This window comes from Colias philodice, chromosome 16, assembly GCF_061535455.1.
Source record: "Colias philodice isolate Cphi_HAF_F1 chromosome 16, ilColPhil1 Martin Lab GWU primary, whole genome shotgun sequence".
Classification (NCBI taxonomy): domain Eukaryota; kingdom Metazoa; phylum Arthropoda; class Insecta; order Lepidoptera; family Pieridae; genus Colias; species Colias philodice.
Genome location: NC_143101.1, coordinates 7,042,351 through 7,069,936, shown reverse-complemented (window position 1 = coordinate 7,069,936; position 27,586 = coordinate 7,042,351). Strand labels below are relative to the sequence as shown.

Here is a 27,586-nt window from a genome sequence, read left to right as displayed (position 1 = left end):
TATATTTCATTACGTATTAGCATCTCTTAGTCGATCGTAGTGTAATTTTACCACATTATAAACCATCAAGTATCCGTTTTTATTGCCACAATGAAATTTTATATAACGCAACATAAAAGCACTCATCAAAAGCACTGAATGAAATCGAACAAAGCGATGTGGCTCGGCCGCGGATCGCGACACAATGTTGCAGTAACGTTAACTGCCGCTCTAACATTAACATTAGCGTACGTAAAATAACCGCCAATAAGTCGAAGCACGCATCAAATGTCGACAAAGCAACAGGTTCTTGTCTCGACAAACAAACCGTGTTTGCATTACGATCCTGGCTTCATTTAATAATTCTCGGGAACTAAAAGCCTTTGAACATTTCATCAGATGACCCTCGCTGTTTGCACACACTCCTGCCTCGAGATGCTAATGTGGACACAAGGACCTGTATCGCCGATCGGCCATCGATGCTTTTATTGTTGCCCATCCCTTTCAATAAGCTTCTATTTTACTTTGTCGTCAACCTTCGATAGGCTGGACAAACATACAATGGATAGCTTTTTAGTTTTTAATTTGAGATTCATACGAAATTCTATACGCGGTCGCGTCTTAGATGAACGATGATGTTGGCGAGTCTTGAAGTTACAGAAACGCAGCGAGTTGCAGGCGTTTGGAATGAGCCAAGTATTTGAGCAAAACAAAAGGTGATAAGGAGAGGTAAATAACCTGACCCATTGACGGCATGACGCGACCGCGCACACATGACAGCACACTGGACGTAGCGCGCGCTAACTCACATTCAACAGCTGTTTAACGCGTCAAATGTTTTGCTAAAATATTTTTAGCGCCATTCGTTTACGGTCAATTACATGACTCGATACATAGAACATAGACTTGTATTTTATCGTGAATATTTTCGAAACGTACATTATAACTGTCCAATTTCCAACACCTCAACCTACGACGAATTGGTGTAATTTTATTCAAAACACCGCAACACCGGTAAATAGAAAGAGATCGTGTTCGTTATTGTAATGATAATTATTTTGTGAGACAAAAACTAGAAAGCGGTCGCTCGAAGATGTACCTACCTATCTGTTAATTATTGTCACCAAAATGGCGTCAGGTATTGTAAATGAGTCAAAATGGCGGAGTGACAAATCTGTGGGTTTCTTGTACTTTTCGTTTGATTGACGCGTGCCAGATTCCGCGGCGTAATATCTTTATACATATTTATTTACGTATAGAAAGTGCAAATATAAACGAGTTCTTTCGGTAATACGATTTAGATAACGTTGTTGACGTTCTTTTACGTGATGCGCGACACCGTCGATGACCAATTAATACAGCGTCTTCGAGTCTATTGGCCCAATATTTGACATTGGGAAATATCAAAATCGTTGAGACAATTTCGAAGCGTAGCAACGCTCGGCGGTCAATATTGACATTTCTCACGAGTCGCGGGCGGACGCAGCTCGTGCCATCGCCAACACACCTCAGCGCTTTCCTTCCCTTCCGCTTTTCACACAAATAGGTAATAATCGATCAGTTTTATTGCGCGGCGAGTGTAGGCGCGGCCGCACCGCCTCGAGGGTGATAGTTCGAGGAATCTTAAAATGTAACATGTCGTTTACCCGCGACGTGTTCGATCCCAAACCAAACAGACGTTTCATATTTATTTGGAATCCATAAATCGATGACCGTTTACCTGACGCATTGCATAAAAATTGTGTGAAACGTAATTTGTCCTGTACACTGCGCTGTTTACATTTTGTTCCGTAAACGGCAAACATCCATCGCAGTATTCATTCTTTGTGCTTATGTTTGTCTTGAGTCACATATAAAGGGAAATCGCAATCCGCGATTGTCATTTCTTGGTAACTTAATTCTATATACACATATCTATAGATTAGTGGTGCATTAATTATATTTGCTTGTTGTATAAGCATAAGACATGTCATAATGTCATCGGTATATCAATAAATTTTTGCGTTCTTGTTTTAAACAAAGTTTAATTTTAAATATATTCAAGCTGTGTGTAGCATTGATTTCTTATTTTATTAATTATATAATTAATATCCCCATATTAATTAATCATTTCATTAATTGTTGGTTAGAATAATTAAGATTATATTTTTGAGGCATCCTTGATCATTATTGGTGCCAATGTCTAAAACATTTGTCAGGGAATTATTTGTTTTAAATAAAATATTATTCGATATTATTTTTCTATCGGTCATTAGAAGAATGGAAGAGCCGAACGGATGTGGTTTTCTAAGTATTTGAATAAAAGATGGCTGACTTATGTCATTTCCTTTGAGAACCATGTAATGACATGCATAGATAAGCTGATGTCACGGATATTTGGCAAGATCTCACATTGTTGTTCCATCGACCTAGTCATTGGAGTACCTATTTAATATTTATCTTATCCTTATAGTGAAAATAGGTACAAAAATAAAATCGTTGGCAATTTGAGAGATGGATTTTAATTCAGAAATCGTTGAAATTTGCCTATAAGAAAAATTTTCTTACTACCAAAGAATTGAACAGTACCTCTTCAAAGGAAAACTTCTTATAGGTACCTAATGATAGAAAGAAAACTTCTAAAGATTACAGCGTTTTGCAATCAGATTATTATAGAGTAAATTACATTTACCAGTTATTGCTTGTAAACACATACGTCGATATTTACATAGTTATTTCGTAATATATAAACAATAGACATTGCCGTTAAAGGTCCGACCACTGTTTAATTACTTGAGTTTGTGGTGATCGTAAAGTTACAAGGAACTAATGCGAAAACCGCAGATAGGTCACAATAATGAAACGGATACCAACTTTGTAACTGTACTTCAAAACATTAATGGGTTGAGAAACCTTTGAGGCAATCCCGCGTTTCTACTGAAGTGAAAACGCGCGAAACGTTGGGTTACACCGGAACTTACCACATTAGGTCGAAGACAGACAAAATTTTTAGGTTATCTTTGATTAACTGTCACTTCATAATCCTTCAATTTAAATTCATAGATACGCTCTGCTTGCTCTGCTTTATGCTCTGTAATTGCTTGTTCCCAGATTTTTCAATTTCGAATTCAAATTTAATTTTAAAATATACCTACTCGTTCGCAGAACGCTACAAACTTCCAGACTTAGTCAAAAATAATTTAAAGTAAGTTAGTACTTAGTACACAACCAACCAAATATATCAAAACGTTCCATTTACAATCGAATACTCGAATAACAGAAAATCGATTTACGAATGATTAATCTACAGTTATTAATCAAGGACCCACATCTTGAATTGAGCCCAATGTCACATATCACGAATCGTACATCATTAATTTAATACGAATATTTATTTCGATGATGGATATCGATTTATACATGACGAATATGAATACATCACTCTTGTAACGTATTTTTAGTTGGTACATGACAAAATGATTTAAAATATCGTCTGATGCTTATGTCAATGTACAAAATGTTAATTGTGGTAATGATATTATATTTATTTCTTCTAAAGATAGAGAGAGATTAAGAAGATTCGTTTTCTACTAAGATACGTTCTCTTATAAAATCTTCTTTTATCACAGTCGTATTACATATAGCACTATTTCTTAATTGTCCTGTAAAACAAATCGATATTCGAAGAAATTCGATTCAATAGGTCAAAGTTTGTTTATGACATCCTGGTACATAGTTAAACAAAAAAGGGTCTCTTATTTTTCCATCAAATTTCGAAAAAGTCGCTCATCAGAGTAAACAGCACAAAAATCAATAAACCCTTCTCGATATCGTTCAAATAAGTCGTGTCGATTTAAATAAAACAAATCAACAAAAACCTGTTTAAAATAGTCGAGAATCCTTCCTAATCGATCGACTACGATCTGTCAACTGGCATTGTATTTTAATAATATATAGGTTTATTCACCACAAGGCATGTTTTGAATAAATCAAATTAATTCGATCGTCAATCTGAATAATCTTGAATTCGTTATTAAGATTTATGATTTGATAACAATGTTGACTTTTGACATCGCTATGTACAAGAATTTCCAATGAGCTAATAATAAGTATATAAGAACGTAGCCATTGTTAAATGTTTACATGTATAAAATAATATTATTGATTCAGTAAGTGACAAAAATAATACCAAAATTATTAACTCTCACACCTCTAGCTCTGATAAAAAATCAGAACCCCGCGGTGCAGATCCTTCCTATTTACAAACAATAACAATATGACTGTAAACACTTCATTTATTCTTTTTAATTTTTTACTTGTTCCCAGGATTATTAACCTATTCATAAATTTTTCTTTCGCACGTACGCATACGCCTTTAATTATGAAACAAAACCTTATTATGTATATGTCACGGCTAAAGGTAGGTGAGAACATAAACTTAAGATTAGCCGGCTAAACTTAGGTTTATTTTCGACGAGGTGTTAATGTTAGTTTGTTCTATCTTTAGCCGGCTAAACTTAAGTGTAACCGCAGGCCCGTGGCTAAAAATGTCGGGGTGGGTAGATTTGGTTAGCGCCGGGCCGGTGGAGGGCTTGAGGGGCCCGCACAGTGCCAGAAAACACTCGCCCTGTTCCTTACATGTATTATAGTAACCAAATCTACCCACCCCGACTCAGGGCAGAAAGCTGGTGGCTAGGTTAGGTTAGGTTAGAACTCTTAAGACCCGCACGAGCCGAGCGAGCGCAGCGAGCGTGCTGCGGCAGCAGCCGGCGAAGTGCCAGAAAACACTCGCCCTGTTCCTTACATGTATTATAGTAACCAAATCTACCCACCCCGACATTTTTAGCCACGGGCCTGCGGTTACACTTAAGTTTAGCCGGCTAAAGATAGAACAAACTAACATTAACACCTCGTCGAAAATAAACCTAAGTTTAGCCGGCTAATCTTAAGTTTATGTTCTCACCTACCTTTAGCCGTAACATATATGTCTCAATACCGTCAGATATTTTTAATTAATTATTATTGACATTGGTAAGTTTTTACGTTATCGAAGTATGAAACTAAATGCCAAGTATGATATTAAAGAATTACTCATCCAAATCAGATAATACGAACATACATTGAGACATTCGTAATTAATGATTAATTTCAAATGTTATGACATGAAAGTAAGATCGTGGCTTAAAAATACCATACTCGGATGCCAGGAATAATTGATAAATCAATGCAGTGCTCCACAACAGAGACACTAAATCAAAAAACGGCGGCCATCACAACATTTGACGTATAGACTACGCTCGATTACACTCTTTTCGTTAGATGGCGCGATAGTCACCTGTCAAACAGCTGTCATTAGCTTACAAATGGCGCCCAGTTTTATTAATTATTTCAACGGAGTCGGATAGTGATACTATTCATAGAAATGAAGGCAATACTGTGAACGTCCTAAGCTATGTAATGGTTAAATACTGATGCAAATAAGGTTATTGAAACTTTCCAATTGTCGTAGGTCAGTTTCCAGTCGATTCACAGATGAGTTACCGTTACATATAAATCCTTAGAAACTTAACAGATGATAAAATACAGACATTAAAGCCTAAAATGTTAATTGCATAACCAGTTTTATTATTATTATCGTTTCATGGAACAATTGTTCACCCACGCATCGTCTGGCGCGGTTTCGGTCGCAATTTCATCTTATTTACATACGCATAAACATACCGCTTCTACCCTTAATTGAAATCAAATTACTTGTGTTTATACAACAACCAGACTTAACACTTTCGTTATCCCTCAAAGTGTCTGTTATGTTAAAATACAACCCTTTTTGTGTTCACGTGAATGTCAATCTTATTTTCTGACAGCTAAAGTTTAGATTGGCGGGTGTTATTTTGAAGGAATAAGCTGTTCTATCTATGGGAAAGCTTTGAATAGACCACACACGGTCGTCCGTCAACATGGACTCGTAAAACAACACAATAACACTTAGTATACTTTACAGGTAAACTGGTAGCTTTTGATGACCTTCCGTAATTTGATAAGGTGTAATCTATTTTTACTATAACACCTCGATGGTTCCGAATAATTTGATCATTGTGCATGGGCAAATTTCAATAAAAATAAAAAGGTGAGCTTGTATATAGGAAATAATACAAATGAAAAAAATTAAAATCTAAAGTGAAAACAGAGAATTTATCAAAGAAAAAAACAAAGGAATGTCAAAAACCTGATTCGTTAACATTTGTCAAGAAATGCTAATCACGGAGTACTTACATGCGGAATGAGTAAAATGTTTATTTTATTATCAATAATTAATGATTTAAATCAGGTAGCCGCTGAGATGATGTAGAGATCTGTGTCAACAGCATCAGCAAACACACTTGTGGAAATATTACCTTACCGTAATTAAGGTCGATTCTAAATGACTTGATTGATCACTGGAATCTATTATTGAATGTATTTATGGTCGAGAATATTAAATTCTGGCGCTTAAATAATTATTAAAAAAGCAAAATTCGATACTTAAATATATTCTCAAAATATGAATAAACAAGATTATTAATCCACCAAGAAAATTAATCGTAAATCTTACTACATAAAACATGATAGCTTTCAGGAAATATGCTTTAAACAATAACACGTACCCAAATTGTGTGGTAATTTGGACAAAAGAAAATAAGAGCAACACATAGGTATTATGTATTTTTTAGTTAAAATTTAAGTCTGATAAAAATGAAAACCTATTCGTTCGCTATACCAACATAATATTTAATATATTACATCTAAATTTAGAGAAATAACAAATCCAATATTAATAATTCCAACTCCACTCCGATCTTGACCCAATATGCGCAAGTTTTCCAACATATTTGTATAAACCGAACCTTCAGCAGTCTCGCTAATAGCTAGTCCACACTGTTATATTTATTTTTATTCCCCAAATACTATAATTGTGTAAAAAATCCATCGGAATCCACTGCAGCGTTACTAAACAAACTTCTTTGTGGTTTAGGCCAGTTCAACAAAAAATATTTACATTTTAAATCAACTAAAATCTGGTACGCAGCGAATGGTTCTGATGTTTTTGTACATATTTCATTTTATTAAATTTGTTCATTCAACACTTTCAGACGCTTACGTAATTACTATTTATATGACTGAAGTCAAATTTTAGTAAAAACCAGCTACGAGGAGCGTTAAGGGGGAGGAAACTAGGGTTGTTGAGGATTCCTCTTCCGCTTCCTCATAATGCGGAAGTTCCGCAATATTTTGGGTTCCTCAACCGTTACCGCATCCTCAAAAATTAAATCAAGAAATTCCTCTTCCGCTATCGCTTCCTCAAAATTTAGAGGAAATTTATGAGGATGCCGTATCTACGACAACGCACTCGCTGCAGCGCGATGCCGCGGCCGGGCCGATCCGATCGGGCGGAGACTCTATTCGACTAGGTTTTATTTGTATGTAATGTATGAAAATATCTCGATAAAATATAATCGATTTGAGTCACTTTTTTTACTGAGATAGATTAATTAGGTTTTGTCGAGTAATATGCATAAACAAAATCATATCTGAGTCCGACTCGTGACTCAAATAGTATAGTATAGGCTAGGCTTTGTAAATTCGCGATCGGGCGAGCGGACCATGCCACCCGCGCTGTTACTTGCTTGTTTTTGCATATAATATTTTTTTGCAATTAATTGCAATTAATTAAAGCTCGAAAACTGTTGGACCAATTAATATGTTTATTGAATATAAACACTGAGTAAGATGCTTTTTTATGACAAAGGGGCAATTTTCCTAGTAGTTAAAATATCAACATTCAATATGTACAGACAGGAGTGGCTTTTGTTTTAATTTTTTAATTTTTAATTTTGATTATAATTTCCTATCATCCTCGTCCTCATCCGCTTCCTCTTCCGCTTCCTCATCCGCATCCTCTTCCTCAAAAAAATATCCTCATCCTCATCCGCATCCCCTAAATTTGCGTGTGAAAATTCCTCTTCCTCCTCCTCTTCCTCAAAATCACTTCCTCAACAACCCTAGAGGAAACTATTAGGTATTGTGCTATATTATCCATACTAATATTATAAATGCGAAAGTAACTCTGTCTGTCTGTCTGTTACTCAATCACGCCTAAACTACTGAACCAATTTGCATGAAATTTGGTATGGAGATATTTTGATACCCGAGAAAGGACATAGGATAGGTTTTATCCCGGAAATCCTACGGGAACGGGTTTTTCTTTGAAAACGCGGGCGAAGCCGCGGGCGGAAAGCTAGTATGGAATAAAACGTCTTTGTCGTAGTTAATTAATTATCAATATCTGATCAATGTCAGGAAATTTACAGATTTTCCTCAACATTAATAACCCATTTTTCTATTGTTTTTAAAACTGGTACGCGATTGATTCTTTCAAAATATCTTATAGAAATAGTTGCAGTTATTGAGAAAAGGTGTTAAACATAAAATTTATTGCAACTGCAGCACAATATATGAATATTAATAAAATATAAAATGTATGAAGTTAGCGACAGCAGTTCTGCGGACAGGAAGGGGCGTGGTGCATACACATTAACGCTTCGAGGAAACTTTTCTGTAGCTGTAAATGTGTTTTAAATCATGCTTGATTTCTTTCTGCATTATCAAATTATTATAAGAAATTATACGAGTTAAAGTACCTATTGTTCAATTCCAAGTAGTTGGGCAGCGCTGAAGTACCAACGTAATTTTAAGTTTAAACTTGTAAGAAAGGTAATTCATAATTGTATAATATGGTGTGGTGATCAGAAATACGTACCTACATGAAATGTATTAGCATTATATAAACAATCATTTTATGTTTAAATGTATTGTTTACCAACAGAAGAATAGCCAGAAAATCAAACAGCATTTGTTTTAATTTCTTGATTTAAAGCTGCTCAGTTAACCATGTTGTCCAATGTCTAGTCGATTCAAGGACAATCAGTGTGGTCCAGACCACACATAGTTGGGCCAATTAAGTGGGCACAGACAACACAGCCTCCGAGTGGTGTGAAGTGAGCAAACAGCGTAACGCGGGAGCCACCGTGACACTGTATCATAAGTATCTAGTATATTGTGGGCTATGAGGATGTTAGGCTATGTTCACAATAAGCGTATTAAAAGAAGGTATATATTCATACGGAATCAGCGTAGAACCTGCAAAGGTACGTACATAAAATTATCGTATCAATGTCCTCTTGTTTGTATACATATAATATCATTGATCAATGTATGTAAATTTTGAAACGACTATTTGTAGATGAATAGACCGCATTGAGAGACCTCTCTAGAGAACAAAATAGTGTAACTGCAAGTTTTTTATGGGAAACACTTGTGTCTTTTAATATGATCTCTGCTACAAAAAACATTCAGAAGCAAAATATATTCTGACACTAAATTATATACCAAAGTAACAAAATCATTTACCTAATTACCTATTACTAACGCAAATTTTTGAAAACTATTGGACATGAAAAAAAAAAAAATAACGCTCCGCTTTCGCGTCGCTATTGACCGTACGTTGTTCTCATCAAATCACGTGATTCTAATACAATATTTAGAGAGGATTGTTTTGATATTATTCATATTAGTCATAATTATTTTATTTTTAATAAAAACGTCTATACACTTATTGGAGGTTAATAACTAATAAGTATCTGATGGAATTCTAAGCATGACTCGGAGTTTACTTTATTTCATTATCGACATGTTAATAAAATAGACAAGTAAAAAATCCATGTATTTATTTTTACTCATAAAATCGTTTATATGTTATGACAATAATTAACTAAGTATAGGTAGTTAGATATTTTCCACATTTGATGTCAATCAAAATGTATGCATACTTACTTATGTAGACCGTATAATTAATGCAATATTCAAATTAAATTTAAAATTATAATAGGTGCCTCTTTTTCTTGATTCAGAGTTTTGCAGTTTTTCTATTGTATCTAGAAATTTTACAATTAAATCAATAAAACGTTATATTTGGCATTTATTTGTTATTTTCCCTAATGAAAACAAAAAACTAAAGTTATGTAAATATAACCAAAATGAATATTTCGGTACCATAGAGTTATTAACAAACAGAGGAGGTCGGGATCCCGAGGGTTCGGGACCACCGATGTCACATAGACGCGTAGGTACTGAAACTGACAGTCATTCTTGTTGTTTTCCACTGACAGCCTCGCTATACGAAAATATGGTACTTTTTATATTATATTGGTCATAAGGAAATTAGCCTGAAATAATAAAATCATTATTTCACTAGGTACATTTTGCATTAGATACATTAAATTTTTACATTATACAATTTGCATCATCAATCATTTTGATTTTTTTTTACGTAGGTACCTAACTACTTATTTAAAAATGGCAACTACTTATGCATAGAATTTCTTATTAATGAGGAAATACCTAAGTACTTTGATTGTTCATTCAAACTGACATTGATTTCATAAACAAAAATATTATAAGTACATACTGATGTGAGTACCGTTAGATACTATTTAGATATGAGACGCTAAACTATATAATATGTATTCATTTACTTAGTTTTCATTATTGGGTTTCCCAATATGTCGATAGGAATGTTCAATGACTAGTCGTAAAAACAGTTTTTTATAGTTTTCCTTCACTTTTGTTAAGATTATATACAAAAATAGTAAAACTATAAAAAATGTTAAACGCAACATCGCTGACTGTGAACAACAAGCCTAAAAATTTGAATAATATAGCTTCTGACTTAATCAATGTGTATGAACACAATGGGATATCACAAAATGTTTAATGTACAGATTGATAGGTACTTTTTCTTTTTTTTTCATGGCGATAACCTCTCATTAATAAATATGAGTCTCAACAATGAAACCCCGAAAATTAACTTTCTAACATCATACATCAAAAAATCTGTCAAATATTGTGTCAATACCAACAATGCAATACAGTTTCAGTCTAATTAAGTTTTCAAGAGTTGAAGTTCAACAACAATAAACAGCTACACAAACAGACAAAACCAGCATTTACACTTTCCGATCACGTAAAGACTCATGGCGGCAATTAGCATCGCCGATAAAGGCCTCCACTCAACATGCATGATATATTAAAATCACGTCTTCAGAACAATTAACCGAGGCATCGAATAAAAACTCTTTTGTCACATATAACCTACCTATTAGTCACATGATTAAGCGTATTTGTGTGCGTTCTAAGAAATCTCCGCGTTGAATAATAAAACGGATCGGTTTTCAGCGGACCAATCGCAACGCCCCGCGCAAACAAACAAAATGGCGGTTATTATAATTACGACAACAATTTACGATTCAAAACATTGTTAACGTGTCACCTTCAAGTATCATTTATATAACTTCATATTTTAATAGCAAAACATAATTATGGAGCTAATTTAACTTGAGTTATAAAAGTTACAAACAAATAACGTTTTTCTGTTTACAAAGAGATTTAGAATTATCTAGTAAGTATTCAAATCAGACTTAATTATCATCTTTGAACGACAATTTAACTACATTTAGTTTTAATATATTATCATAAACTGATACTGATCTGTACTACATATTATAAAATCAATCAAAATAAAGATTTTTGTACCTAATACACTATTTATGTATTAAGGATACGTTATACTAACATTAGCCAACAAAAAGTCGGACGAACCACATCTAACAAGCGGCGATTGAGAAACCGAATTTGAATAACAATCAATAAATTAATGTACAGCCATAATTTATTCACGAGCAGAAGCCTGTGACACCGCGTCGCTACGAGCGCGGAATCTAAATTAAATTTTATAAGAGACCTTTTCAACGCTCCATTATGTACAGAAATGTAAGTTTTCTTAACGTATCATCATTATCGGTCACCACAATGCGGGTTTGAATAGTCGTTAAGTCGACTAATCTCTGTACACGTAAAAACTAACGTCGCCGAATGAGTTTCTCGTGTTGGAATAATTAGTGTGCAATTGAAAGCGTGCTTTATTTCTCGAGGCTGGACAAAACGGACACGGTTGGGCAACGGTACGACACTTTCACGAGTACAATTGATAATTACAAAGGATTGCCGATCCCGAAATGTCTCGTTTGCATATGAAATGACGATTATTGACGTATCTTTGAGTATTGAACTCTATGGTTTCATGTTTAATCTGTGTTTGTAGATATTCTGTTCTTTTTAATTTGAATTTCGAATTCGTACGCGATATCGTAGAACAAATTAGAATAATTGTTTGAAAGCATTACAATGACATTGCAGGTTTAGACTTTAGTTTTAATACTGCAATGCAGAGTAAACATACACTTTCGAATTATTTCTTGGGGCCATAGATATTAAATTGAGAGGGCATAAGTCATAATTTGTTCTTATAAGTTCCTGTCAGTACCTCAGTTTGCAGAATATTTTGTACTTAGCTACCAGAAATCGCCTCTCAGTTTGTGTTTAAAATTACGTTTTGTACAGTTTGGAACTACATACTTGTAAATACGATTTAAAAGCCATACAATGAATAGAATTTGTTTAATATCTAAAAAAAGTAAGATAATTATAAAAACGGCTCGTTAATGCCCGTAATCACATTTCGCCAAACGCGTTACGACACATATGTCGCATCCCTTCGCTGTTCTAAATTTAAATATTTAGGCGGGAGCTTGCCACGCTCCCTGTCGCGATAGAATCGAAAATAATTTATGGATCTTTGTTACTGTCCCCAAAGAAATGGAATCGACGAATATAGCACTTTTAGTGACTTTTATCTGCGTCATGATTTGACACGACTATGGTGGGTTCGAAATTTGAATTGGTTGTTCATTTTAAATTTCGAACGTTTTAAATTTTACCATAAGAAATAAATTGGCGTTAATTAATAAATTTAAAATTATAATTAAAGAACTAAAATAACAAAGGTATCTTTAACAATTTTACCAATAGCAACTTTTATGTGATAATTTTTTTAACGATAAAATATAAATGATAGATACAACTTATTTTAATCTAATCAAAAAACTATGCTCCACAATTGATTAATGAAATGTAAACATTTTGAAAGAAGTGACAAAGTACTTGTAAGACTCAAAGCTTTTTAATCATATTAATAAGAGCTTTAATAATAATAAAATAAATGTATTACCTGTTTTTACAATAGGTACTTCAAACAATCTGCTTATTACATGCACAAAAAGAAAACATCGGTTAGCATCACATACAGGGGTGCACAAAATTAAATATAGGTACACTATATATATTTTCGTCAGATTAAAATTAGAAACTGCTAAAATTAATACACCATTCATTAAAATATCGCATTTCGTCATGTAAATCACTATACTAACGACAGCTGCTGTATGAAATAAATAATTGCTTTAAAGTTTAAACGTTATGCTTTAGTTTAAATTAAATAAAAATAAAATTAAAACCTACTACTGCTAAAACTTGTATCAAAATGTCGTTAAATCTTTATACGTATTTATCAATTAAACAATCATACATACAAGTTGATATTAATACAAAAATATTTGGAAGAAGATTAAATTATTGGCTAACTTATTTTTGAAATACCTAGCAGACCAAAAAAACAACTAGCTATAAGTATCAATCAATAATGTGGGTAAGCCAAATTCTACTATTATTTACACCATAACTACAACGAATGGAATTAATTTCCACAAAACTAGTTATAGAGTAAACGATTTCCTTTAAAAAGCTAATGATAAATGCACTCGTACAAAATCAAGCATCAGTCAATTTGCATGTTCTCACGAACGCCCACGGCTAATTCCTTGCAAATTAATATTTTTATCGTCCAACTTCAATTCTCATTAATTTGTGTAACTAACCTTTATTTTAATATTTTAAGATTAATTTTATATAATAAAAAGAGAGAGGTCTATTAATTTTGTTTCGTTTCTTGTAAAAGGTTTCAGCCTGTAGCTTCAAAAGCGGATTTGTAAAAGACTATAAAGTATAATCAATTACTCCACCAATTTTCGGACTCAATACTAATTTTAGTAAAATAAAATCAACCTTTTCTACATGTTTCGTCTCTTTACTTTCTATATAATAATAGCATCACATTCCAAACATCGTAAGTCGTAACAAGAATAATTGATAATCCACCACTACAGTCTGATTGCGGCAATCACTTCAATGGCGAAAAGCATCCAGCGTCAATCACGCCAGCGTGCGATATAATACGATTTCTCACGCTGATCGAGATGCTATCACGCTATCTGCGAGCGGAACAGTGGAGCTCTTTATGTTATTTATTTACATGTTCTTTTTAAATAAATGTTTATTTCTTCCCTGATAACATATCAATATTTTAATATGTAGAAGGAACTTTATGATTCAGTTAATCCGTAAAGGTGTATATTGTTCATATTGTGATTCTGTGAGCGATACAAATTAATCTGCAATGAAAGTAAACATGTAAAAAATAACCAATCTATAATCAAATCATAATAATAATTATGTTGAATTAAATGCTGACTAAGTATGGATAAAATGTAATAAATTAATTATAGAAGCAGCTCCATGCCATTATTTGTTCCTATGGAATCGCTACTGTTTAATTTAGGATGATTTGATCGAATTACGATAATTATATATTTCTGAACTGACAACGGTAGAACAGGTAACAAGCGGTCCTAATAAAAAGTTAATGCCGTTTAGTAACACCAATATTATAATAATAGACTTTATAAATTATGAGAAAACTTCGAATGGTTCGAGGTTTTTTATCATTGATGAAGATTTTCATAGGTATTAGATATGTAAATGTTTAGGCTAATTTAGGTAAATTATCCGAAAAGTGTAAAATTATTGTACAAAATTTAAGATCTAGTAGGTACGTAAAGCTGGCGATGAAAAATTAGCGAAATTAAAAAAAAACAACACCAGAATTTGTTGCTTATTTGTTGCTAATTAGTTGCTATAATGACGATTTTGTTGCTCAACCCGTTCGCTGAAAATCAGCAACAGTTCTAGCTTAACGTTAAGGTAGCGTGCAGAAATCGGAAAAAGGGATGGATCGTTGCAAAAATGCAGATGAATTTGTTGCTAATTTGTTGCTGCATAAAAACAGTGAAAATTTTGAATTTTTTTCATTGGCGCCAAAAATAACACTGGCCACGTCAACTTAATTGTCGATTTTCGGTAGTGAAACATAAAAAAAAATTTGTTGCTCCTCACATCGTTCACTGGCACAGTGTACAGAGCCAGCAACAAAATAGAAACCGGAAGTAGAGTTAATTTTGAAACCGGTTTGCTAGAAAATCGTCCACGCCAGCTTAACTGTCGATTTTCGGTAGTGAAACATAAAAAAAAAATTTGTTGCTCCTCACATCGTTCACTGGCACAGTGTACAGAGCCAGCAACAAAATAGAAACCGGAAGTAGAGTTAATTTTGAAACCGGTTTGCTAGAAAATCGTCCACGCCAGCTTAACTGTCGATTTTCGGTAGTGAAACATAAAATAAAAATTTGTTGCTCCTCACATCGTTCACTGGCACAGTGTACAGAGCCAGCAACAAAATAGAAACCGGAAGTAGAGTTAATTTTGAAACCGGTTTGCGAGAAAATCGTCCACGCCAGCTTAACTGTCGATTTTCGGTAGTGAAACATAAAAAAAAAATTTGTTGCTCCTCACATCGTTCACCGGCACAGTGTACAGAGCCAGCAACAAAATAGAAACCGGAAGTAGAGTTAATTTTGAAACCAGTTTGCTAGAAAATCGTCCACGCCAGCTTAACTGTCGATTTTCGGGAGTGAAACATAAAAAAAAAATTTGTTGCTCCTCACATCGTTCACTGACACAGTGTACAGAGCCAGCAACAAAATAGAAACCGGAGGTAGAGTTAATTTTGAAACCGGTTTGCTAGAAAATCGTCCACGCCAGCTTAACTGTCGATTTTCGGTAGTGAAACATAAAAAAAAATTTGTTGCTCCTCACATCGTTCACTGGCACAGTGTACAGAGCCAGCAACAAAATAGAAACCGGAGGTAGAGTTAATTTTGAAACCGGTTTGCTAGAAAATCGTCCACGCCAGCTTAACTGTCGATTTTCGGTAGTGAAACATAAAAAAAAAATTTTTTGCTCCTCACATCGTTCACTGGCACAGTGTACTTACAGAGCCAGCAACAAAATAGAAACCGGAAGTAGAGTTAATTTTGATACCGGTTTGCTAGAAAATCGTCCACGCCAGCTTAACTGTCGATTTTCGGTAGTGAAACATAAAAAAAAATTTGTTGCTCCTCACATCGTTCACCGGCACAGTGTACAGAGTAGTGTTAATCTACTTCCGGTTTCTATTTTGTTGCTGGCTCTGTACACTGTGCCAGTGAACGATGTGAGGAGCAACAAATTTTTTTTTTATGTTTCACTACCGAAAATCGACAGTTAAGCTGGCGTGGACGATTTTCTAGCAAACCGGTTTCAAAATTAACTCTACCTCCGGTTTCTATTTTGTTGCTGGCTCTGTACACTGTGCCGGTGAACGATGTGAGGAGCAACAAATTTTTTTCTTATGGTTCACTACCGAAAATCGACAGTTAAGCTGGCGTGGACGATTTTCTAGCAAACCGGTTTCAAAATTAACTCTACTTCCGGTTTCTATTTTGTTGCTGGCTCTGTACACTGTGCCAATGAACGATGTGAGGAGCAACAATTTTTTTTTTATGTTTCACTACCGAAAATCGACAATTAAGCTGGCGTGGACGATTTTCTAGCAAACCGGTTTCAAAATTAACTCTACTTCCGGTTTCTATTTTGTTGCTGGCTCTGTACACCGTGCCGGTGAACGATGTGAGGAGCAACAAATTTTTTTTATGTTTGACTACCGAAAATCGACAGTTAAGCTGGCGTGGACGATTTTCTAGCAAACCGGTTTCAAAATTAACTCTACTTCCGGTTTCTATTTTGTTGCTGGCTCTGTACACTGTGCCGGTGAACGATGTGAGGAGCAACAAATTTTTTTTTTATGTTTCACTACCGAAAATCGACAGTTAAGCTGGCGTGGACGATTTTCTAGCAAACCGGTTTCAAAATTAACTCTACTTCCGGTTTCTATTTTGTTGCTGGCTCTATACACTGTGCCGGTGAACGATGTGAGGAGCAACAAATTTTTTTTTTTATGTTTCACTACCGAAAATCGACAGTTAAGCTGGCGTGGACGATTTTCTAGCAAACCGGTTTCAAAATTAACTCTACTTCCGGTTTCTATTTTGTTGCTGGCTCTGTACACTGTGCCAGTGAACGATGTGAGGAGCAACAAATTTTTTTTTTATGTTTCACTACCGAAAATCGACAGTTAAGCTGGCGTGGACGATTTTCTAGCAAACCGGTTTCAAAATTAACTCTACTTCCGGTTTCTATTTTGTTGCTGGCTCTGTACACTGTGCCAGTGAACGATGTGAGGAGCAACAAATTTTTTTTTATGTTTCACTACCGAAAATCGACAATTAAGCTGGCGTGGACGATTTTCTAGCAAACCGGTTTCAAAATTAACTCTACTTCCGGTTTCTATTTTGTTGCTGGTTCTGTACACCGTGCCGGTGAACGATGTGAGGAGCAACAAATTTTTTTTTTATGTTTCACTACCGAAAATCGACAGTTAAGCTGGCGTGGACGATTTTCTAGCAAACCGGTTTCAAAATTAACTCTACTTCCGGTTTCTATTTTGTTGCTGGCTCTGTACACTGTGCCAGTGAACGATGTGAGGAGCAACAAATTTTTTTTTTATGTTTCACTACCGAAAATCGACAGTTAAGCTGGCGTGGACGATTTTCTAGCAAACCGGTTTCAAAATTAACTCTACTTCCGGTTTCTATTTTGTTGCTGGCTCTGTACACTGTGCCAGTGAACGATGTGAGGAGCAACAAATTTTTTTTTATGTTTCACTACCGAAAATCGACAATTAAGTTGACGTGGCCAGTGTTATTTTTGGCGCCAATGAAAAAAATTCAAAATTTTCACTGTTTTTATGCAGCAACAAATTAGCAACAAATTCATCTGCATTTTTGCAACGATCCATCCCTTTTTCCGATTTCTGCACGCTACCTTAACGTTAAGCTAGAACTGTTGCTGATTTTCAGCGAACGGGGTTGAGCAACAAAATCGTCATTATAGCAACTAATTAGCAACAAATAAGCAACAAATTCTGGTGTTGTTTTTTTTTAATTTCGCTAATTTTTCATCGCCAGCTTTACGTACCTAGATCTAGTAATGACCAAGAACGACATCAAGACTTGTACGCTGTTGAAAAACTTACTTCATACAATTAATTATTAATTAATTAAACTGTCTTGGTATCAAGACTATCAAGATTCATGCCTCACACTATACTCTATAAAATTTCATAAGAATCGTTCACTCATTTCGTTCACGGATCAACCGTTAATTCGTATGATAATACGAATTAACGGTTGATAAATGTATATATTTTCTGGGACCTGCGGCTGCATAATTAGAGGATAGGCAGGTCGCACGATAACTAGTCTTAATACTAATAATATACTAATAATATACTAATAATAACAAGTATTGCCATCTTACTCGGTGACGGGAAAGTAGGCAATTAGAATCCGCTTATTCTGATCACGATATGCAGAACTCAGGAAATTGATACGTTATTTTTTTGCGTACACTTCCATGAAACAATCAGCGGCAATTATTGAGTATACAGGCTCCTTTAAACATTATGTAGCTTTCCTTTTGTGTAATGAAAAGTCATTTCCAGATGTAATAATGACAGATGATTCAAAAAATACTACACTAATTCACACCGCGCTGGCAACAATAATTTAAAAAAACATGCAAAATGTCGAGAGTAAGTAGTCAAGTCTAGATCGTTGACCAACAGGTAGGGATGTAACGATACATGATTTTGCCGATACGATACCGATACCGATATTTGTAATAAAATATCGGCGATACCGATACCGATACCGATATCGATGGCTTGGTAGAAAACTAAATAGTGTCTTATGCATAAAAGTTACCAACATTTAACAGAGACTCAACTGTAAATCGTATTCTTTTAAATAACAATGCCAAATCAAAAAAAAGAAAACCATTTATTTTAGTATTATTATTTTACAAAGTCAGTTAAACTTTAAGTTATACACATACAATCAGTACCTAATAAAAGTTTACTATTGGTAGAGTTTTTTCAGAAAACAAAAAGCGCACGCGCGGGCGGCCTCCCGCATCGTTCATTGGGCGCGGTTTTTTGAATTGTTTGATATCGGTATCGGTTGTTTTATAATCGGCGATACCGATATATCGGCTTGCCGATTATATCGGCCGATATATCGGTATCGGTATCGGTATCGTTACATCCCTACCAACAGGTATACTCAACCCAAAATATACAATTAAATTTCCATTCTACAAATAGTTTTAACAAAGACATCAAAGGAATGATTTCATTAATCATTCGTTCTTTTTAACAAACATGGCGCCACATCACTAACGCCGCTCAACACTATTCAAACTAGTGAATATCTTTTATAATGCTTTTAATTTATAATTGTGATCCATGCTTCGGTGACTATCTGCTCTGTTGTGACATTGTTAATAACAATAAAAGACTAAAATTAATCTTCTTCATAATATATTAATTAATGAATACGATACATACAAATATATTTAAAAAAACATCAATCATAATGTACCATTGAATTATACACCTACTAGGAAAATTGTATTTTATAATTTTTATATTTTAAATATAAAAAATACAAATTTAAATACCTATTTATATGCAAGTAATAAAAACTATCTGTTATAAATTAAACAATTATTGAAAATTAACTTTCTTGAACACGTGACTATTAAAATATCATTTATGATTGAGTTTTTGGAAGGAAGTAACGGTAAACAAGCAATAAGCATTGTCAAACAAAGGATCCGCTACCTACCACTAACTGTAGTGTAAATGAACCTTCAAGATACTTAATACCTTTATTTATAAACACATGATTTCTTAAAACTCACAAAATTAAATTACTTATATGAAAATTCAAGTTACTTAATACCTATCAATTACGAATTATAAAGTTCACATTTATTAGTTTCAAACAATATATTGATTTTCTTAACCAATGTTTAAATAAGCAAACATCCGTTGACATTAACGTCAATAAGATTTTACCTGCTAACACGACGAAGTACACATTATTACAAAGATCAAGACGTTTTATTTATCCTACATCCTACGGTTTAACCGACTTCCGAGAAATAAGGAACGTCACTCGTATTTGTTGTAGATATTCCATCAAAAATTCAATTGGGTAATACCTGTTACGATTTAACACAAAAACCTTAAAGTAATCTGTACAATATTTGAACAAAAATTATATCTTATTTATTTATGATATGTAGCTAAAAATTGGTGAATTTGTTTAGGTATGTATATGTAACACAAAACCAATGACTGAATGATTGAACGATTGAACGAATGGCAATCATCCTTTTGTACTACATGAAACATCGCAATACCCAGAAAATAGCGCTAAGTCTCATCAAGAACACAGTACATCTTTAATTCAGCTGCCTTGGAAAAATACACCTGTCCTGACAGACAGTTCCATTTTTATTTCCTCAAGCGTTTTACTGCTCCCCAAACGACCAACCTTGCCTGACCCCTGAAAGCTCTCCATTCTTCCCTATTCTACCTTATTTTATTACATACATGAGGGGTAGGGTAGGTCGAGATAAACTGGACGTGCGTTTTACTGGTAGTAAATAATTAAGAGGTTAATTTGATGTGTTGTCTGTTTATGTGGTAGCTAGATTAAAGTACGGTATGTAATCTTTGGTTGAGCCGTTTTGGTAAACATACAGATGGAATTAAGCAAATAATACTTACCTACTTGAATGTGTCTAAGCGACGCAACGAAGTCGAATAAATAGATTTATACGAAAATTAAAAAAATATTATTATTAAAGCATAGATATAACATCTATAGTCTATACCTATACATATATATAATAATAATAATTTATATAAGGAAGCGCTAACAAGCTTTTAACAATAAACTAATTACATTTTATTCTTAATATTTTCTACCCTAGTTAAGCAAGAAATAATAACGATAAAAAATAAGCCCTATAATAAATCGATGGAGCTATCAGATATCAATACTAGTGCTTTGGATTGAGTTACCGACGTCTCAAGGCGGGAAACCTTACAAGTGCAATAATTGCCATATCAAAAATTAAAAGAGAAACAGATTTATTAATATACATATTTATAAATAATGATACAGTTTAATAAAAAACTGGGGTAAATCGAGGTAGGTAGTTATGTATATTAAAGATCGATTTAATTGAGATAATTGAAAAATTGAAAATTAATTCAAATCAAATGAAAAATACACTTGGACATGTCTTACATTTCGAAAATATCTTTTAGTTTCTTTATAGTGCAATAAGCTTTTAAATACTAACACAGATAAAATAAAATGTGTCAAAATATTTAATATTTTGTACCTCGATCCGATTTGTAATCAAAGCTTGCATAGAAGCCAAGTCTTACCAAGTGCAGTGTATTGGGTATCAAATTGCTTTAAATCAATAACTTATCGTGTCACGTCTACTTAATATTCCTAGGCGTTTACTTGAACAATCGATAAATTCGAAATGTTTGCTTCACTGATTCCAATTACTTTTTTTATGAAACAAGTTGATAGGCAAAGACAAATAAATAGAAATGAAACTAGTAAAGAGCTTTGATTTAATATTTTGATAAGCATTTTCAAACTTTTTGTTCTACTTTTCATTTTATGGTGAACAAAAGATCTCTTCCTCCATGTTTTGTTTAAATCATCATCTAATTATAATTTACCTACATAATTCTTCATTCTTTCATTCGTATTTCTATGACTTGGAACCAATTTGTCGCAAATTGGCGTCACAGATAAGTAACAACTTTTAATACATTACCACATTGAACTCCGATCAAACGCAAGGCACCAAATGTCAAATTCCAAATATTCCTTGCCAAATTCCACATAAAACCAAAAACACAGACGTTAGTGCCACAAAGAGAACATTAAGCGCTTAGTGCGATGGGCGTGGTCGGATGATTGATACACTTGAGCTTAGTCACGATGTGCATAATTATAAATTGCACTCGCTTTCCATCATTCAAAAATATGTCAGTAAAAGCTAGGTGAGGGTAAAATAACCTATAATGTTAATACGATTAAACTGTGAAAATGTTTAATGGTTCTACGCAAAAACCCTTTGATGGTTTTATTTGCCTTTGCCATTAAGCAGATCGCAAAAAGACTGAAAATGTTATGTATAGAATACCATACATATTTAAACAGGACATTGGTAGAATACCTCGGCTGGGTGAAGCTTAACAAAGAGAAGAAGAATACCATAGACATTTTATACCATAGATATTTCTTTCTGTGACCTTTGCTTACCAATTGCATCTCCATCAATTAGTCGTATACAGACGTAATACTGGTAAGTTAGTACCTAGTGTCTTTGGTATATTGCAATTAGTAAAAACGCAATTAAACTAAGTAGGTAAATACCCAACACTGGGTTAAAAGCTTTAACCTTGACCCGTAGAACAATCACAATAATCTTAAGATTTGTCTTTCTTAAATTTTCCTGTACGTTGTTCTTATTCTAGAGATAAACAAAACAAACTAACTTCAATATTGACTCAAGGACAATTTGCTTAATTGGCGCCTCGATTACATTTCTATATTCCGAAGCACATAGTTCAATAATGGAATTAATATTGATGTAAGTTTTATCTTGTTCGATTGGCGCCAATAAATTTAAAAACAAATATTTGGCATGGTTTCATTACGAACTTGGATTGATGACTAAGATAGGATTAACATGACCATTGCTGCGTCTGTATGAAAGATTTTCAAGTAATCAGTTCGTTTTTCCAACAAAACAAGCAATGTACACTTAAAACAAGGAACATTTCCTAAGTACTTGGTGTATTTACTTAAATGACAATTCCTAAGGATAATAAACCTAAGGATGCATAATGCATATAGCAATAGCAAGTTTAAAAAACATTTTATTGAAATGTATCGAACGAATGAACACAGTATAAACATAGTTATGTTTATGTACGAAGATTAAATTCCTTAAATGTGCGGGCGGAAGGCGATAACATTAGAAATAATGATAAAACATTAACGACTTCAATCATTGAAATCTAATGTAGGTACCTATAGAATATTCAAACGTTTATTTTTTGTTATTTTCCTAATGAGTATTTTTGCACTAAGCGGATAATAATATTTAAAAACAAATTAAAACATTTATCATATCATTGTAATAACATTAATTTACGCTTTTATAGATTGTATGTGCCTACAGGTTAAAAGTTTTAAGACGTTTAAACATATTATCGTCTGAATAATTTACAAAAAATAATTATACGAATTTATTATTCCAAATGATTAATAGGCAGAAATAAATTCTAAACGTTTTAATAAGAAAAAATATAATAATGTTGAAGGAAAACCGACACTGTAAGTCGATCTGTCTGCGTCACACAAATCAGTGTAAGGAAGGGCTGCTTAACCTTATCATGAGTTATTTTTAAATTATTATATTTTTAACTTATAATTAATATTCTGATGTTGAAAGGTACCAAATTGCTTGAGATTTCAATTTGATAAATAACTGCAAGTCATTATTATTGAGGAGAGGTGGGTAGGTAATTTTGTGATGTTTTGACAAAGCGCCTGAATATAAAAATAAATGATTGTTACTTATTTTAAATATCGAAATTAGAATCCTATTTAATTTCTAACTATTTTCCCCCCTCTTTGTATAAAGATTTTATACGTGACAATACATCTTTGACACCTTTCATTTGACAAAATCAAATATTATAGAAAATCCTTACCAATACAACGTGATCCGGACCTTCATATATGTTTACACTTGTGCACAAACTCTGCACCACACTGAACAAAACTAACACCAGACATAATCAAAATTTCCTTAAAATAAATACCGAGATTCCTTATCAATCTAATATAATTCAAATTTCAAATACGATTCACACTATCACACTACATAACACACTACATATCACACTACATAACACTCAAGTATTACCATAGTACAAGCCAACAGTTGACCACCCCTGATCCAAGACAGTCGCAGTGAGCCTTTTAATTAAGGTAAGACGTGCAACGATTCCAATATCGGAACGCGATTATAATGTTCATATGTCTTCGCGAAGTCCCACATATGCTGCCTGATACTGCTATTGGTTTACATAACTGTTGTGTATGCTTATTGATATTACATATACATTTATAATCAATGACACAGATATTAATATTATAAATACTAATATAATAAAGCCAAAGAGTTTGTTTGTTTGTTTGTTTGAACGCGCTAATCTGAGCAACTACGGGCCCGATTTAAAAAATTCTTTCGGTGTTAGATAGCCCATTTATCGAGGAAGGCTATAGGTATATCATCACGCTAAGACCAACAGGAGCGGAGCAATGCGGGTGAAACCGCGCGACACAGCTAGTGCAAAAAAAAAGTTTTAGTATGCAGTTATTTATGCTTTGGTTTTGTTTTGTTGAAGTGTGTCGATGGTTTAAGTTTAACGCAATACTTTTAAAAAGAAAACTTTTAATTCTATTTTTGCAAATATTCAGAACTATCTGAAGTCATGGTATGTATTTAGTTCTTATATGAATATGTTTCTTAAGCTGTTGCGATTGACGTTTTGTATAGGTATGGTAATAAGATTATAGAAATCCAAAACAATAATTTATCAACTAAGCTAGCTTAACAAAAATATCCACTTGTTGTGTGGATGATCCTAATTAAATATTCATAAAGTTATGATATTACTCACCTATAGGTATTAAATATTTATTAATAGATACAGAAAAAATTATTATAGGAACTTATTAATGGTGTTGAACAGAGATGTTCCTTAATTCAGTTAATAATATTAGCATTGATCGTAACCAACAATGAATAATACTTTTTCCTTTTTGTTCGAAGGTTTCAGTCCCAATGCAATAAATGTACATATTGTAAGGTACTATTAGATGTCTAATTTGTAGATGTTCTGCCTCTTATTACTTATAAATTAAAACCAATCAATGTAACAAATAAATATTGTTTATCTTATTAAAAAATATGAATAAACTTATCAATTAAAACCAATCAATGTAACAAAAAAAAATTGAGTTTGAGACGATTTTTTTTACAAATAGGTAGTGTAGTAGCGATGTCCTCTCTAGTACGTAGTATATGTAACTCAATGATATTGTGTTGATATTTTATTCAAACCTTTTGTTCGCGTTAATTTCCTTGAGAATATGAAATTATGAATCATCTTCGTCTATTACAGTTTTCATATGTAGTCATCGATTATCGGAATCAAGATATAAAATGTTTTATTAATTAACACCTGTGTAATGAAATGACGAATATTTAGATTTATCATAAGTACAACATTATTATTTATTGCAAACTATAACTGTACCTATTAGTGTATTGATGATCTTCATTGCACAATGATTTATTTTATTTCAATTATTCCATTTCATTTTATTTTTAAAACATTTAAATAGTTTTTAAGTTATACCTGGATGATTATTTTCAGTAGGTATTAAAAATATTTGATATACCTAACCAAATTGCAACAAGCTATGCAATAAAGAGTAATGCGGTGTTTACACGGGTGACTAAAGCCGCACGATTTCCGCCGCACGGCGAAAATCGACCGTCTAAATGGCAATTTGGCTTGGCCGCAAGTGACTTAAATCGCAAGCCCCAAAGTAGACTAGCATCCGACTTTTGCCGCGCGGCGACCGGCCGCATGCGGCTGGTGACTAAAATCGACCATGAAAATGCTCATTCGCAGGCGACCGCTTGGTCAGACTGGTTGTCTGCTGATCGACATTTTGATGTCAAATGAACTAGTCACCCGCAATTTTCATCGACTTGTGTAAATCGGGTAGCGATTCGGCTAGGACAGGCGATGCGACTGGTGACTTGCCGCACGGTTAAAATCGACCCGTGTAAATCCCGCATTAGTAGAATATTTCAACGTCTATATTTTACACAACGTTTATCATATTATAAGGTAGCGGGTAGCATTTAGTAGTAGAAGTTGGCAACCCTGTCATTAAACTACACAGAGAAAAAAAGTTACGGTCGATGACGTCATATCTACCACCCAAGAACCACCAATAGGTACACTTTTGTACCGACTAACACTGAAACTATTAAAATACCACAGCTATACGAATACCGCCCTATCATTTATACAAATGCGATTATAAACATGCAGATTGAATGTTGTCGGTGAGGTAATGACAAGAGGGAAGCTTCGAGATACCATAGACTACAGAGTAGGTACAGAGTACAATAGTTTGATGCCTTGGCATGAGCACAACATACCAACATAGAAGGATTACCATTCTTCTTTTAGATTTTTAGTCTTATTTTTTTTTTGTAAAGAGTTTATTTTTTAAAATCATCAAATTTTTGGCTAAAGTGATACTTGCATAGTATAGAATTGTTATAATATTCAGGTATATATAACTTGTATCAACGGACGGATAAATGTCTCCTGTAACACAGGACATTTCCTAGCATAGGAGACATTGTTCAAATATTGCAATTAATTGTTCCTACAGCTACGGTTTTATGTTTTACTTATATGTAAGTTATCCCATAATTGCATGTACATGTATATTTTTTGTTGTCAAATAAAGAATTCATTATTATTATTTATTATTATTTCTTAAAGAATGTTAACGCATTTTGAGAGATATTACGAAATTAATAATAATCCACATACCAATAAGATAAACAATACCTAGCGGTTTATATTATAATGTTAAGGTGAATGCAGATATATTTATTCCCATGTAGGTTGTTTTTAATAAATCTGGTCTAAATTTTTTTATTTTCAATTCGCAAATTTATAATGATACGATATGACGCAATTCTACAATTTCTTAAAAACCTAAACTGAAACCCGTAGCAATTATTTCCAAGCAAAAATAACGTTCGATTAACAATATTTTTATATCAGCAATTAAATACGTTGATTGTTTAAAACGAACTCTAACTGTAATGTATTTAGATCGATTTTTCATTGGAAATTTAATTGAAATAGATGTTTTTATATTAATACGTAGTTTTGCGAGCGGGTACCCGCATGACGTAGGTAATTTATTCTGTACCTTCCCTATTGGCTAAAATAACATTCCTATTAATAATGTTGATTAAAATTGCTACTTATGTCGGTTAACGGTTTTATTGTTAACGTATAAATTCATTACGAAATGTTGTATTAATTTAATAGCAATATTGTGTAGAAACTTAGCTAAACATACCTAAATCAATACATTTTATGTTTCAATGTGGGTATCAAATTATTGCGTTTCATTATTGTTAAGTTACAGCTTTACTTTAATCGTTAATTTGATTAGGACTTAGATTAATAGTTCGCAACTTTCTTGATTAATATTCTAAATTCAAATTCAATATCTAATCTCTTTTAAATCTTAACTTTTAGTCGGTATATACCTATCCATAATGGACCAAGGCAAATATTAAA

At 33.3% G+C, this 27,586-nt stretch overlaps 1 protein-coding gene across 3 annotated transcripts in view; it reads right to left on the bottom strand.

Moving 5' to 3' along the window:
* The window catches only part of retn (retained), a 117,727-nt gene that overhangs the window by 83,323 nt on the left and 6,818 nt on the right, over window positions 1-27,586 (bottom strand). The window contains exon 2 of one of the 3 annotated variants that reach the window (XM_089704820.1): window positions 13,121-13,149. The exons of the other annotated variants lie outside the window; for them this stretch is intronic. The gene's annotated coding sequence lies outside the window, so the exon portion shown is untranslated. The remainder of the gene's footprint in view (window positions 1-13,120; window positions 13,150-27,586) is intronic. 3 annotated transcript variants of the gene reach the window in all.